Below are 16,655 nucleotides of genomic sequence, written 5' to 3' on the forward strand. Positions count from 1 at the left end.
ATCTAGGCCCTATTTCCAGGCAAAGAGAGGCCTGATAGACAAAACCCACCTGTTTCAGAGCCAATTTCTTTATTTTGCACATCTGCTCAGTTCATTTGGTGTTAATATATTTCACAAGAATCTTTACTAATGAAATAGCTGTTAAAGAATAATAATTTGCTTGATTGACTACTGCCCTCTGTATTTCTGCCTTTTCTGGATCTCTCTCACAGTGCAGAATTTTGCAATCAAAATTCCCACAGTGCTGGAAATAAGCCAGTCACCCTGTTGCCTAAAGATTTTTAGCTTTTGATATATAGTGCAGATTTTTAATGCATAGCTGTGTAGTTTCTAACATTTTCTTACACTTTAGAATAACATATTACCCTTTCTCACACATCATGCCACCTTCTTGAAATTCTGTTCAGCATTATTTTCACAGAAAGAATTTCTAACAAGAACACCCTGTTTTGCACCAGCACCGTGGGCACACAGAAGAATTAAAGGCTAAGAACCTTTGGAGAGAAATAAATTTAAATTCATGCTATAAAAATATAATCTCATATGGAAATGGATGTATTTTCTGACAGCAGCTAGTTCAATTTTTCCCTATCAAGGAAGGACTTAGAATTACTAATTAGTCAATAGAGGGTTGAGAAAGAATAATTTTTTTTCTGGTCCAAGGGAAATAAATGATGAAGGTATCCAGATGCATCTTTATATTAATACATTAAAATCTACAGGGAAGGCAGAGGCACTTGCTGCACTCAGTGTCTCTCCATCTCCCAATGCCAAGTGTAATTATAGATAGCAGCAACACGTTGACAATAAGCTTAGAAGAAGAAAGGGAATAGAAATGCAGTGTCATGTAGAGAAAAAACCAACAGGAGAAACACCTGAAAACACAGCGAGCTTCTCTTCTCAAAGGCAGAGCCATGGCAGCAGTAGGTTATCCCCACCGCAGTTAAGCAGATGGCTGCAAAGGCTGTAACAGCACAAAGATCACAGAACATCCTGCAAAGCCATAGAAGGAAGGAAACCAGTAGCATTGCTTAATAGTCTGCTTATTTTACAGTCAAGTGGATTGCCAAGCAACTAAGCTGTAACAAGCTCCATATTTAGCGGAAGAAATGTTTGTCTTCTGTCTGTCCCTGCTTGCAAATGGCAAGTGGAGGGCATTTCTAAGCCAGATTATTTGAGTACAGCATGTTCCACAAGCTCCGAGCCCGGGCTGCTGAGCAGCCGGCGTTAATCACGGCAACAGTTGACATGCACGCCTTGCCAGAGTCCAAGTTTGTCACCATCACTGTGACTTTCACTTTCTGCTGCTCAAAACAAAATGCAAACACATGACCTCCAAAAACCTGCAGTTACTCAGGAATCTGAGATTCCCACATCACTTAACACAGCTGGATCTCTTCAGAATACAAAAATGACAACTCTCCGTGACAAAAAGAGCTCGATTTGGTTGTCTAAGCAGGTGCATCCAAAGCTCTTGAGATGCACAGGGTAGCTGACACACTGACACAAAGCACACACAAATACCCCAGGGACTAACAGCTGGTGGCCAGGTGAAATATGTTCCAGGGCATTTGAAATAGCCCTATTTCCCTCTTTTAGGCAACTGATCTGAGCCCCAAATGACCTTTTTATTTCTTGCATTCTTTAACCATGTCACCGCCCACAAATAAAAAATGAGTTAGCATTGCTATTTGAAAGCACCTGTATAGAAGTACAAATACACAAGGTATGTACATTTGGGAGCACATCTGAAATAAACTGCAAAGACTAAAAACGTAGTATTCCTTCTGACAGGCACATACTGGAGACACTCACCCAAGGGAATCATCTTGTAAACACAATGCTCAAGTCTGAAGAAAGTCATGATTAAGACAAACGACAGTAGACTCAAAAAGATAACACTTCAAGATCCAGGCAGTCCAGTCCCTGTCCCAGGCATCCTGCTGCTGGAGAAGGACAGTGCAGGAACACAACAAGCCCAGGTCATCCACGTATGTGGGACAAAATGACTCCAGCCTGGGTGACTGACACCCACAACATTATTTCAAGGATAAATGTGGTTGGTTAAACTCAGCACTCCCAGCCCACAGGAGAAGGCAACTATCTGAATGATTATCCGATTGTTGACTTTTCAGGAAGCACCTGACTACCTTTATTCAGAAGACACATCTTTTTCCCTGGCTCAGCTCTCTGCCATCCTGCCTAATGGTGACAGCGTAACATTTAAGGTATATACTACTATACTACTATAAACTTAAGTGTACAAATAGCACTGCAACCAAGCTATCTTACACGGTATTGTACCAAGATATATTACCTTAATGCCAAGCTAAAATATTGATGAATGAAAAGGAATTGCTAAAAAGTTCTAATTTAAAACAATCAGCCAGTTTTGAAACTGATTATTCCTGTTTGCTTGTTTTACTTCAAATAATAGGATCAAATTAATGACAAAATCACTGTTTTCCTGCAATCTGAAAATGAAATTATTCTAAGAATCAAAGTAGGATTCAGCAATGAAAATATCCACTGGCTGATCCGAACTAAATTTGATTGAAATATGACTAAAATGTCTTTGCTTGGGAAATTATTGCATTTAAAGTCACTGTTTTCAGTTCCAAATTCATGTTTCACAGCTTTGACTCAGTTCCTCCCTTTATATACCAACAACAAAAACTGACAATAGAAACCCACAAACCCACAACTGAGAACAAGCCTCTTCCCCAAAAGAGGATGTAATGTAAAAGCTTATTTATTACATAAATAGCTATAAAAAATCCCCATTGTATGCATGTGTAAAATGTTAACAACATACAGTATTAGCACATACATGTGCTTCTATTCTTTCATCCAGTAACTATCACAGTAACAATCAGAGAACACAAAACTAGGGGTATAAATAACTACAACATAAAATTCTGTATTGCTTTAAGCAAGTGCTGCTTTGCAGGCATGGCAGGTACCTTCCACTTACCACAGGCACTTGCTGCTAAGCAACTTTCAAATCTTGTTTGAAGCAGATGAAATTAGTGACTGGAATTGGAAGCAACTTTATGTTGTGCAGAGATTTATTGGGGTGAAAGTGCTTCTGGCTGTGAATCTGGAGCTGAAGGACCAAATTGTCTCCTTAGCCATTAAAGATGGCTGTTGTCAGTCCAGTCAGAGATCAGAAAATCACACCTAGCAGAAAACTTAACCACCTAACAAGACTTGATGAAAAGTCGAAATGAGATGCTTAACAAAATAACTCATGAATTTCCTAGAAAATGTCACGAACTCTAAGTGCACAAACCAGAGTGGCCATAGCATGGAGCCTGAAGACCACTCAGATGTGTTTGTAGTAGACAAAATGATAACTGGTGTCTGAGACACAGTGTGCATCAGATTAAGCCTGATCTGCCAAATCACATCCAGTGCTGGGAGTCAGTCACAAGCAGCGAATAAATAAGTGACGGGTATGGGACAAAAATATGACAGACCACTCCATGCCAAATAACTGAAAGCCATGTCACAGATAACAGTAACTATTTTCTGAACATGTCTGTCTGCTTCCCATTACTGAGAGGATAGGCTTGTTTAGGTCTTATCTTTCCTATCACTTCAGGTATTGTACCAAAAAAGATTTAGGCCTTTTAGCTTCAGAGGGGATTTGTATCTACTTTCAAAATACTCAGTGCCTATCTGTTAATTGAAAATACATACTATCTTCTGGCTACCTGTACTTCAGACACTTGGACTCATTCATGCCAGACACCTAGCTAAGCCCTCTCTGTAGCAAATGATGCTCTTTAAACCAGATCTGTCCACCCGAAACTGATAAATATGTTTTTATAGATTTACTGAATTTATTTAGTGCACCCTTTCATACTCAGGCAACTTCTCTGGCATGCTATATGGGCTGTAATAGCAAGGAGAGCATTGTGTTTTGTACAGCTGACATGAGCTGAGGACTGCAAAGACTAAATGCCCAGGAAGATCTGAAACACCAAATGCTGGAAGTGATCCTACAGCACATGAAACATGGCATGCTTGGTCATTTTCTCCACTGTCATCTATTGTGTTCTGAAAAATAGGAAGGAAAATTGAGGTAGCTCTTCACCAAGTTTGTAATACACATTTTGAAAATAAAGAGATTTTGCGGAGTAAATTTTTTCTATGTAGTAGGAAAATCTCTGGGGGCCATACTAGTGATGCTGTATGGGGGAATATGCCTGTGCTCAGAAATCCAAGTCCTGAATAAGAAATGCCAGTTCTGCAGCTGGAAGCTACAGGAGATCTTGTCAATAAGCAGATATTTCAGTTATTTTCCCTAAACTACAAGGTGCTAGACCTAAAGGAAGAAAGGGACTGAAAGGGATCTTACCATAGATGGGAGCTAAAATGAGGGGAGGCATCACTACGTAGGGCATTAATGCATCTCATGTGTTCATTAGAGAAAGGAAAAAATGGAAATTCCTCATTTTCACAGCAGCTGAAAGTAGCATGGCAGCCCAGCTGGTACCCAAGCTTACTGTTGCCATCAAGGCTGAACAGCCAGCAGGACTAGGAACAAGCAAGGCTCCCACTAAACAGCATCAGGTGGTTTCTCTTGTCCCCAGCTCCCATCCAGCCCCAGTTCTGCCCTTTCCTGCTCGCTCTGCTGTTAATGCACATCCCACTGCTAACGCAGCTCCAAGTGGCAGCCCGAGCGACACGGGAGCAGCATCACAGCCCGGCTGTGCCCGCTCTCCTACAGCACAGATTGCTTCCCCTGCTGGAGAGGGAACCATCTGGGAAGCAGAGCAAATGCTCAGCCACTTCATTGGTACTTTCAGTAAAACAGACCACAGTCAAGATGGACAGACCTAGAGAAAATCACAGAGGAAACCATCGGCCATTATCAGGGAACGAAAACAGAGCCTGCTTCCACTCCACACTCGGAAAAACTGGAAAATAAATCAGGAGCTGTGTCCACCCCTCCAACCCTGGAGCATCTCAGTCATTGCAGCTTCTAGAACCACCCCAATCCTAGAGACCCTGCCCCCTCTTCCCACCCCAAGCAGGAGCAGGGCTCTATGGATATGATGAATTCTTGTTCCTATGGCAGTTAAGAACAGTGTGATATCATTTAGTAAGGCAAATCATCTGCCACCCACCTTGTCCTCTAGATACTGGAATAAAGGGAGACTGATGGCTTGTTTTTCATTTCTAAAATGGCCTCATTTACTAAAATCACTTAAATAGCATTGTAAACAATTTATGTTTTACATTTTAAGGATGCCTCTTGGTTTCTTCATGGGAATGACAGCACTCTTTAAAGAAGGATGGGAGGGACTAAGAAAGCCACCATCAAAACTGTTCATATCTGCCCCCCTCACTCTCCCTTTCTTACACATATACACTTACACCCCCCCTCTCTTACACATATACAGCACAAATATCTATCTGCCATATGAGATTTTAGCTCTTACACTCGCCAAATCATCCACAATTCAAGAATTTACTATTCCAGGATCTTCTGTGTTGCAGATCTTCTAGCTCATCACACCTCAATTTTCTTGTTATTTAAGAAAACTGATGATCTGACCTCTTTCTTCAGCTTTCCAACCACTCTTTTCAGTTTATTTCAGTCTCCCTAGATCAGCCACCTGTGACTGATTTTGCAACAGCTTGCAAAACGTATTTTGTGCTCCGTTCCTGTTTTTGTCAGAATCTCCTAAGTTTTAAAACTAGCTCAAGTTTAGTATTTAGCTCCTGAAGAGTACATGAACAGTAGGCTGTTCAGTACAAAGAGTTACTTTTATACTACCTTGGACAATCGCTTAAGTGCTGACTACTACAGATAACATCCTCAAAAAGGCAGCCTTTCTCACCTCATGTTCTCAGAATTGTTGATGCTCTGCCACTATGGATCAAGAGAGATGTCTCTAGGCCTTCTCACCAGCAAGCACCCAAGGGAAGGATGGCCCTATCCATGGGATGGGCAATTAAGTTCCTAGTACCTGTTTTCTTGGCATCCTCCAAATACATGCATGATTATCTCTGCAGAAATAGCACCAAAGGGCTGACTGCACAGCAGCAAGATGAAAGAAAACAAAGCTATTCATTTGTTATGGTTAGAAACTGCAGTTCATCTTTGGCAGATGTGAACTTCAAATCCTTTATCAGAGGTCATTCCTGCTTGTCAAGAAACCTGAGAGCACAGGAATCAAGGTGATATTTCATCTTGAATTTCTGAAAACTACAAGGAGTCTCATGGAAGGCATTATAAACAAAAACAATACAACACACTGTTATTTTTATTCTAGTATTACTACAAGACAACTGACCTGCCTGTATGCATGTTTTGATGCAGTATGTATATTCTTGTACAGTAGTTCATAAGTACTTTCTTATTTTAGCTAAGGAAGTTTACTTCAATTAACCTTAAACCCACACCCTTTTAACTCAGTCTAGTCCTAATTGAGAATCTGTAGGGTTTTTACATGATCTTAATTAAACTTCTTTTAAAAAGACACTTTTATTTAAACCTAAGTAAGAATACATAAAGACAAGCCTTGTAAGAGATAATGTACTATTTTTGAGAATAGCAATCACAGAAAAGATTGATCTCATGAATCAGCCTAAACTCTTAAAAACCCAGCACAAAGATTTTCAATACCCATTTAGTACAATTTGCTCATTGCTCAAACCCACCTTGATATGCTGTCCCCAAAGAAAAGGTGACTAGCTGCAAATGACCAACACACAAAACTCAACTGCAGTGCATCAACTGCTGTTCTTGCCATTTTTTGCACATTAGTGTCCTACTAGCTGTATGAAATAATTTTCAAAGATAAAACATGAGTCCATGAAGGCTGTTCTTTACCTTGGATTCATTTATAAGGCCCTGGAAAAAGCAACTTTATGAAAAACAAAGGAAGTTATCACTACTTTTGTTTACACCGACCTCTGTATTCTTCTTGCAAAGAATGAAAGCAAACAAAATGTTGGAAAATAAGGTCATTTTTATAATATTTTAAATATTTCTTCACAGAATCATTTAGGTTTGAAAAGACCTCCAAGATCATTGAGTCCAACCTTTGTCCACTTGATCTCTACCTTATAAACTTAACCGTGGCACAAAGTGCCACGTCCAGCCATTTCTTGAACCTCTTCAGGCATGGTGACTCCACCATCTCCATGGACAGCCCATTCCAGTGCTTTCCATGAAGAAATTCTCTCTGATGTCCAATTCGAATCTCCCCTGGCCCAAGCCTGAAATCATTTTCTCTTATCCTGTCACTGGTTGCCTTGGAGAAGAAGCCAACCTCCACTAACAGCAGCCTCCTTTCAGGCAGCTGTAGAGGGATAAGGTCTCCCCTGAGCCTCCTTTGCTCCAGGCTAAACAACCCCAGCTCCCTCAGTTGCTCCTTACATGACTTTTGCTCTCAGCTTTCCACCAGTTTCACTGCCCTTCTCTGGACAAGCTCCAGCACCTGAAAGTCTTTTGTAGAGGGGACCAGAACTGAACAGAGGACACCAGGTGTGGCCTCACCAGTTCTGAATACAAAGGGACAAAGAATGCACCTGTCATGTCCTTGTCCTATCATGATTATTTCATTTATCAATCATTTATAGATTAGTATTAGTCTTAGATTACTGTTAAGAAGTTTATTTTGATTAGATTTTATTCTGGCTGTAATCACTGATAGCTTTAGTTATTATTTGACTGGATGTTCTCATTTTCTTCTTCAAAATTATTTAATTGGACTATTTCTGTGAGTTTGGATGTTAGAAAGCAAAAGGACAGTCAGATAACTGTGATTCAGTTTAAGAATTTAATTGCTGAAATAGCTGTGCATCTTTTCCTTTGAAAGGTATTTTCAGACTGAACTTCAGAAATAAAGACAGGACTAATGGCCAGATTTTAGCCAATTAAAAAAGAAAAAACCAATCAAAAAACAACCAACCAAAATCCCTAGAAAGCAATTTTCTTCATCCAGCAGATGATCTTCAGAGATGAAATTCCAGTTTCTGAAAGCCAGCTTGGCAGTATGATCTTCCCTGCCTTGTACATAAGGCAGCAAACACCTAAGTCAGCTGCAATGCAGGCTCCCCATGGCACCTCTGAGATACCTCCATCCCTGTTGTGTCAGTATGTGGAGATGAAAGGAGAGTCCACTTTTCTATTAATGTAAACTTCTGGCATACTGATATACAAGGATAACAAGACTTACTGCCTGCCAGGGTACTGAACTCCCTGGCAAGAAGCAGGAAGACCACAGCTTCTCATCAGCAATGATATGCTATATAGTGAGACAGCTTCAGGCTTTCCTTCACTGGGAAAAAAATGCTTTAATTTTGCTAAACTAGTCTGTTAAAAACAAGGCAGCTGTAGCTTTAACTAACAACAGCTGTCAAAGTAAAATAAATAAATCAATAAATAAATGTACGCACATATATTACATACATAAACAAAAACTGGCAGATTCCTTTTAACTCCTTTGTCCACAGTTACATTGTTCAATGACATAAAGATGCTTCTTTCTTCCTTTGTAAACCAAACCAAATCAGGAGCACATACAAAGCCGTGGCCTAGGGGAGAATAGCTGAAAATGCAGACACCCATATTTGCTGCCAGCCTGCAGACAGCAGCTGCTGCCTGCAGCGCCTCATCCGACAGCGCCGGCGCTGCACTGACGTTCCACATTAGAGAGTCATATTGCTTTGTTCCCTCAGGGGAGCCTCTCTGTTTAAGGGGATACTATTAAGGATAGCAAATTTAAACATAAGCCCCTTTTTTTGTCTCTTGGTATAATTCTGCGTGGATATTTATCTGTATTTTATGGAAGAATTAATTGAATGTCACCACAGACGCACAAACAAGACAGAACCTAACTAAATGCCAGGCACGTAGTTCACCAAACTGCTGCAGTACAGAGCACTGGTTTGAAATCTACAGCTTCATTCCTCTCTGACAGGCAGCCAAACTCCACAGAGACTCTAAGCCACTAGCATACATGCAATGCCCCAGAGCAACCAAATGAATGTCCCTCTGCATCCAGACGGTCACTGTGATGCACAATGCCCAGCACAATGCCCACAGCAGTGCCACCTCCCTGCTGTGCACGTGTAGCCTAACACAGCAAGAACCCCAGCTGTGGAAATATTCACACCTGTAAAGGTAAGTTTAGAAAAGGCCCTCTGCAAAGGCCTTTCAATGCCCATTTTCTGTGGGGACAGACCACTAGTGCTTTATCCTGAGCAGGCCACTTAATCTCTTTGTTATCCTAGCTGCTGTATCCCTATGGGCTGGGAAAACACGCCCTAGCCCCACTAGGATATGGTAACTGCAAGTGATGTAGTATGTCTTATTTAATACACTTGAGAAATCCTTCATCCCACTGCTATCTCCTTGTGCTATTGGAACATTCTAAAGTTTCAGAGAGACATCTCCAGCAGGTCAGCAGTTGTAGAAGAATCTGCTGCTGTTGGTACTGGCACAGAGCTGCTCTTCTGTCCTGTGACCAAGGACACTGTGTCCTCCTGTGCGAGGTTTGTGTGTCAGGCCTCTCACACTTGGGTGGATTCCTAGAGGAACTTCCACTCCTGATTGTGATGCTTACAGTTCAGATCTTCCTGCTTTTTATCTGCTCACTTCCATCATTTGGAGCTCTTCTCCATCCAATCACACAGGCAGCCTGATTATCACCCTCTTTGCTCTGTACAGCTTATCTGGAGTTATCACTGCAGGCCATGCAAGTAGCAGAGGATGCAGAGAATAGCCAGGCTGATACATGTTCCAGAGTCAGAGGAATGCTTTCTCCAGCTCACTTAACCCTTAGCAGACCTTTGTGTCCACCCACAGCTTATAAAACAGATGGACTGCCTGGCCTCATGTCTGTGTGGATGACAAAGTACATGGGATCTTCACACAAAATTTGCCTTGCTTCCTTGCCAGCTAATTTGACATTTCTCAGCTACTGTATTCTCTTTGATAACCTAAGCAGTCTGAGAGTGTTTTATTAGCAGATGGTTTGAATGACTCATGATTACCTACCCCGATGAAAATACAGCGGCACAATTTACTGTCGCCACTGCAACAGTCCTAGATCCCTTACTAATACAGTAATGAGTGCAGCTGACAGGAAAAAAGGTTAGTGGTGCCAATATTTTCCACATTCAGCTCTTTCAGTAAATGCTAAATGTATCTTTTTAGCATCTTTCAGTATTTCTTATCAGGATGCTTTTTCTTTTGTGACCAGCACTATTTTTATTGTGCTAAGTCAGTTCAGAATCAATGTGACTCTTGTTAGATATCTACAAGCCAGTGATTTATATAATTGAGGTTCTGCCTGGGATGGTATCTTCTTACAGCAGTTTTTCCTTCTCTTATAGCACTGGTCTTACAAGTGGAGTCTGCTGCAATTTTCTGACCTCCCTGGAGTTGTAATAGATGCCCTTCCTCTCAGAACTTGGTTTCTAGTGGTGTCCTCATCATAGAATCCCTTACTTCACGGTAAAAATGCAGCTAGCACATGAAGTAAAAGAAAAAATCTGGTCTCCTTTTTCTACTCCTATCCAGGAACTTTTAAAATATGTAATTGAGTACATTTTCCTTTTGCTGCACTTGCACAATCACAACTCATCAACATTAAGACTATATCCTCTTAAAACTTCTTCATGTACTATCATATGGGTACTTCCACACTCAAGAGAGTGCAGTAGGAAATCCAAATGCACAACAGCTTTCCAAGACTTTAGCTCCTAGTGGTAACAGGAAAACTGGCACTTGCTAGAGTGATGACATAAATGAAATCATCACTGCAAATTGCAAAATCACTGGGCTAATGAGTGGCATGGTAAACAGGAGAGGTAAAGGGGATGAACAATCTTTCCACTGACCATCTTCAATACCTCCTCATTTCTAGGCTACAGACATTTTGAGGACAAGGCACTTTCTTCTAGAGTTCCTTCTTACCCTCTCTCATCCTTCTTCCCTACTCAATCAAACCTTTAAAAGAGCTACCTAAGGGCTATACAAATGTGGAAAGCCCCCAGTATAGCTATATATTTTCTCTGACAAGCTCACTGACTTAGTGTCACTTTCACCTTAGGCTCCTGCTCTAGGCTGAAACATGATCTAGCACATTTTAAGGGTCTGCTCAGCACCTCTCTCAAAGCTTTCATGGAGGAAGACCTTCCCAGCCACTCTATTTCTCAAAGGAGGTCAGAAATATCATGCTTTAATTTTGTATCACTGCCATGTAGTTTCACAAGAATTTTCTTTCTCCTGTACTGATCACAACACCTCCAAGATACCATTTCCAAATGAATTTTTTGAGAGCCCTAAGAAGTTCTAAAATTACTTTCCATCTAATTCTGTGAAGCAACGGCACATTTCTGGTCTAGGCAGAATATGGCTTGTGTTCCACTCCCAGTTTCTAGGCATCTTAAATTGATCTCTCAGAGTTTCACCTTGACAAAACACAGCAAAGTCTGACAATTTTTCACTGAGCTCCACCAGATTGTGCGCAGCAAGTTTCCTTCTGTAGATGTCCAGCTCATTTGGTTAATACAGCATCTTATCCTTTTCAATATGAAACATATTGTCATTTTTAAGATACTTTAATTTCATATTATACACAGTGACCTTCATATGAAAGGGTCTAAATGGTGATGTTACATCAAAGTGATTTTCACCAAAGGGGAAAGAAATCCATTAATCTAGAAAAGCTGGAATACTCTGTCCCTCTCTATTCCACATGCTTTTCTCACAGCATTTCACAGACCTTTTCTTGCTTCCCTGAAGTGAACAGGTGCTTCAGGGATCAACCAGGGCATTTTAGCTCAGATGAAAAAAGATGGCTTAGATTCTTCTGTGAATATTTTTTTTGCTAGGCATACCCATTAATTATCCCCAAACTGCATGAAACACTATTGCTTCTACTCCAGCTCAAATACTATGACAGAGTCTTCACTGCATGTACTGCACTTCCTATCTGGGTCACACAGCCCAAAGGGACTCTAATAATCTTTCAGGCATCCTTGGTCATAAAGATCTTTCCCTATTTCTGGTTCTGTAAATTACACTGGTCAAAGCTGAAGCTTGTTTTGATCTCCCACCATTCTGCAAATACGCAGATTGATTGAGCTTTATCTATCACTGGCTCTAACTAGGAGATTGGTCCTGCTCTGAGGAGGGTGCTGGTCCCTTCAAATCCAAATTATTCTATGATTTTTGTTTTAAATCTAAAAGACCTTTTGTCATCTTGGTCATTCACAGACTCCTCCACTAATTATAGGTCATGCTTTTAGCTAATGGCGAGGACCAAAAAATGTGACAAGCTGAAGAAAAGCCTGTAAAGTTCCCTTCATGTACCTTCAGATTTCTTCCCCATTGCAGAAGCTGTGTGGACACAGCTGCCTGGGAGACCATCACTGTATTCATAACTTTACATCAGAACCTTGCAACTTCTAAACCAGAGAGACAGGAAAGGTGATCCAGGGCTGCAAGAGACAAACCACCAAAGACTGTCAAATTCATGAGTCATATCCAGCCTGTGAGATGTCTCAGCCCACTTTTTGTTTTTGGAGAAAGAAAGGGCAAGGTGCACTTAAACTCTCCCAACAGCTGCCTGCTTGTGAACAGCTCAGCACAGTGAGTTCAAATTGCCAGTGATGCTGTCTGAGTAGGAGGGCTGAGATTCAAGCCCCTGTCCTGAGCATGCAGTCAAGCCTTTTGGAGACCACATCCCAGGCACATAAAAAGGTGTTATATAATACCTAAAGGAGTTAGAGAACCCTCTCTTATCTCAGGTTTGTATTTTAAAAAAAAACATTCATTTAGAAAGTAAGAATACTAGCACACAGTCAATCCTCAAAATCCACTGTATGTGGGATGTGAGACTACATTTTCTCGCCAAGTATCTTGGAGTTTCACTGAATAATTTGTCAAGTTATTAGAGCTCCTCAACCTCAACCCCTTTCATAACCCAGGTTTATTCTGGCATTTGACAGTGGTGTAGCTAAGCCTCTCTTTGACCTGGTTCTTCAATATTTTCACCAGCTCTGACTCTACAGGGAACAACAGGAACCTCAGCAGCTACATATATTAGTTTAAACTTACAATTTCTGGTACTTTCTGTAACCTCTCTTTGGCATACTGTTGCCTGAGAAACCAGTGTAACATCATTGAGGAACTGCGGCTGTACTTACTGCTCTCAGCCTTTTAGGATGGCAGGGGGCTACTTATGCTCAAAAAAGGAGCTTTTTGGTCATCTGCTGTTGCAGTGGAGCCCAGTCTCACCAAGGCTGCTATCTCCCACCAGAATTTCAACAGTCATGTCCCACCCTTCCTGTGCTGCTGCTCATCTAACCACCCCATGAACAAGCTGGCAGAGCCAACATGCTCAAAACCTGCAGGAGTGGCCTGGTTTTGGTTAGCTCTCCAACAACTGGGATGAGTACCAGCGCTGGAAACAGGAGGCAGGCACATCACCAGGATGGCAATCAGTGCCAATCAGATTGTCCTTCACCTCCATGTTTGATGCCAAGATCTTCCATTTCTCTATGGATGGCTACTGCTGTTTTGAACAAGTTTATAAGACTACTTCTCTGATGCCATAAATCACTTATCTTGGTGTAACCTTTCCCATTTGTCGCATCTTGGCTGGAAGAAAGTTTGGGGAAAAAAGTGCCTAGGAACAAAAGCAGTTCCTGAACAGACAGAGCAGAAGACAGTACAGTGAGCCTAGCACAAGCACAGAGGCTTTTCCTGGCACATTTGAATGAGCAAGGTTTCTCATTCCCCACAGCAGTCCTCAGCCTCCCCACAGAGAGCCTTCTAGCATTAACCTTGCAGCAGAGGAAAGCTCCATTTCCCTTTGGTTTTGTGTTTCTCTGGCCCTTTGGTCAGCTCTCCTTTGTTTCAGAGCCCTTCTGCTTTCCAGAGTGCAGTTGCTGATCTGCCAGACAGGGACCACCATGAGTGTCTCCCAAACAGCCCAGGCTGGAAGCGCATTTCCCAGACAAGCCCCCTATAACCCCCACAGCGCAGTACTGTTGCCAGGTTACATGAAGAGATGCAGCAGTACTGAGAACATCACCTGGGGTTTTGACAGCACAGATCTGGGCCCTTGTAACAGCACTGGTGCAAGCTCCATGGGCAAATGTGTGTGAATCCTTCCTTGCAGCTTCCTACTGAGCTCCTCTGGGTAGCTGAAGCACACAGGGTGCATATTCTCAGACATGCATGAAATGGCTCTCTGAGCCTCCCAGTTGTTTCACAGGCTCTAAACTGCATCCTGTCCCATTCCTGACTGATACCCAGTCAGATGTGATGGAGCTGCATTCCCCTGACCTCTCCCAGCACTGGTAAGCCTCACTGACTCTGGCAGCTCTCACAGCTCAGTTTAATTTGTGCCTCTGTGGTCCCTCCTGGAGGCCTGCAGCTGCCAGTATTCCTAGTTAGACAAGGGATGCTTGCTGCTTATTTCTGCTGGGCTCTTCTCCCTGCGATGAGGGTGCTTGTTCTACTTGTGGGGACCACCTCATCACTTGTTCAGAGGTCCACCACTTCTCTCCTTTGGTGCAGCCCTACAACACCATTTCACCTTAAAAAATACTTAATTCTCAATTTTTTATCAAACCAGATTACCTCCTACAGAATGTGAAATGATTATGGTGAGCAGACAAATCTTTCAGGTCAGCAGGAGTGGTGGGATGGGATGAAAAGCTGCCCCCCATGCACAGAGCCCTCCACACCTCCCTGGCAGTGCATCTGAAGATGAAGCCTCTCTGCCACATATGTTTCCTGTGGGGATTATAGAAAGAACATATGACCAATGGAAAATACTGACCACAACCCCATGGCAACTACCCTACCTTCCCACAGTGCCCTTGCACAGACACTTCTTGGGGTTTTGCTTTGCACACTCTATCCTTGCTCATCACGTACTGGGAGTGCCAGCAGCTGTTTGTGCATCGCCTGCTGCCTTATCCCCCTTTATGGGCTCTTGTCAGCGGCTGTTTGTCTTTCCCTGCATCCAGGAGGTGATAAGCAGATGCCTGTTCCTACAAAGACTCTCAGACTATCTTTTACTGCCCTTCTAACTGCTGCTAAAAGCAAAAAGAAACAAACAGGATTGCCAAAGGAGAGTTAGTTTGACATTTAAAATATTTTGATACCGAGTGAGACCAAAGGTTCTGAACCAGTATTTGCTTCTGACCATTGTTCCTGGCTTTTTAATCAAAGCAGAGAGAAATGAAATCCTAAATACTAAGGGTAAACAGCAGGATTAAAAAAACTGTAATCTGCTCATTTCATGCTTTTTGGACAGCAGTAGTGGCAGCAGCAGCAATGGCTTCTGACATATTTCCAATGTCCAAATAATGCTGACTCTTTTTTGTCTTATTTGATGCTCTAGCCAGACAGAAACATTAACAATTAGTAGCACTGTTATCATTTGACAGCCTGAAAATATGAAGAGCACAGGAGGAGAGGGAAGACAAAAAACCTCTTAGCATTTTGACTGAAGTAATTTTGATCCAAGCTTCTTTCTTTGAAAGCAAAGCCACTGTTCTCCCAGCAGCAGCAAGGGCAGGCTGGTTCAGAGAGCACCGACCCGCACGGGCAGGGCAGCACCAGTGACCCTGCTCTCCTCCTGCCTGCCAGCACCTGGCAGCAGCAGGCAAAGGGACAGCCCTGTCCAGCCCCAACAGGAACTCCTGGGCTCAGATTCAGGCCTGAGCAGAGTTCAGGGGAGTTGGCCACCACACTGCCCTCCTCTTCATCTGCCCAGGGAGTTCAGGCAAAGACTGACCGTAGCCTCTGCTCAAATCAATGGCAACCATGTTCTGTTTAATCCCATTTTTAAAAGCAAGAAATGTTTCTAGACCCTACTGGGAAACAGACAGTGGCTGATACGGAAGCTTCCATTGCCCTTTTCTAAATGTGGGAACCATGGAAACAAAAGCAGCCACAGCTGCTGGTGCACAACCCCTGTGATTTTAGCCAATGCACCTTGTAAACCAAGAAAGGACCACGAAAATGAACAAGTGCATCCTATGGCTTTCTGCTAGAGGGCAGGTGGGGCACAGATTTTATCTCAAAGCTTGTTCATGTGCATTTTGCAGAAATAGAGCCCACAGACACAGACGCTGGGGCTCACAGATCTGTCAGGGTGAAACAGATGCAGCTACAACATTTGGCATCTCTGTTCATGCTCTGATGACCCAGAGCTGCAGACATGTTTACAACTGTGCATGAAAAATGCGTCCCTAAACAAAAGAAATCTAAAGGTAAATTTTGTTTTTATGCTGCCTGACCTTGACTGGGTGTTGTGGCAGAGGAGGGGGGAGCTGCCAGAGCCTGGTCACAGGAACAATTAACCCTTTGGGAGCAAGGGGTTCGACAACCAGGAAGGCATAATTATGAGGCATCCCAAAGCTCTTATAATTTCCTAGGAAGAGATGAGCCACAGAACAGGTCCCAGCCCAGAAGTGTGTCACATGCTGGATGTGACAATGCTCTAAAAAAGCCATCCCTTCATATCCAAATGAGACATGTTTTCAACACCCAGTACTGTTTTGTGCACAAAATACAGCATGAACCAACTGTTTTCTGTTTTCCCCTCATCCGATAATCACTGGATCAGACTGGTCCCCATGCAGCCACACTGTCACCAGCAACA

At 42.4% G+C, this 16,655-nt stretch overlaps 1 protein-coding gene across 2 annotated transcripts in view; it reads right to left on the minus strand.

Moving 5' to 3' along the window:
- ST7 (suppression of tumorigenicity 7) overlaps nt 1–16,655 on the minus strand; it is a 135,759-nt gene that overhangs the window by 78,132 nt on the left and 40,972 nt on the right. The gene's annotated exons all lie outside the window — the stretch shown is intronic.

This window comes from Ammospiza nelsoni, chromosome 5 (genome assembly GCF_027579445.1).
Source record: "Ammospiza nelsoni isolate bAmmNel1 chromosome 5, bAmmNel1.pri, whole genome shotgun sequence".
Lineage (NCBI taxonomy): Eukaryota > Metazoa > Chordata > Aves > Passeriformes > Passerellidae > Ammospiza > Ammospiza nelsoni.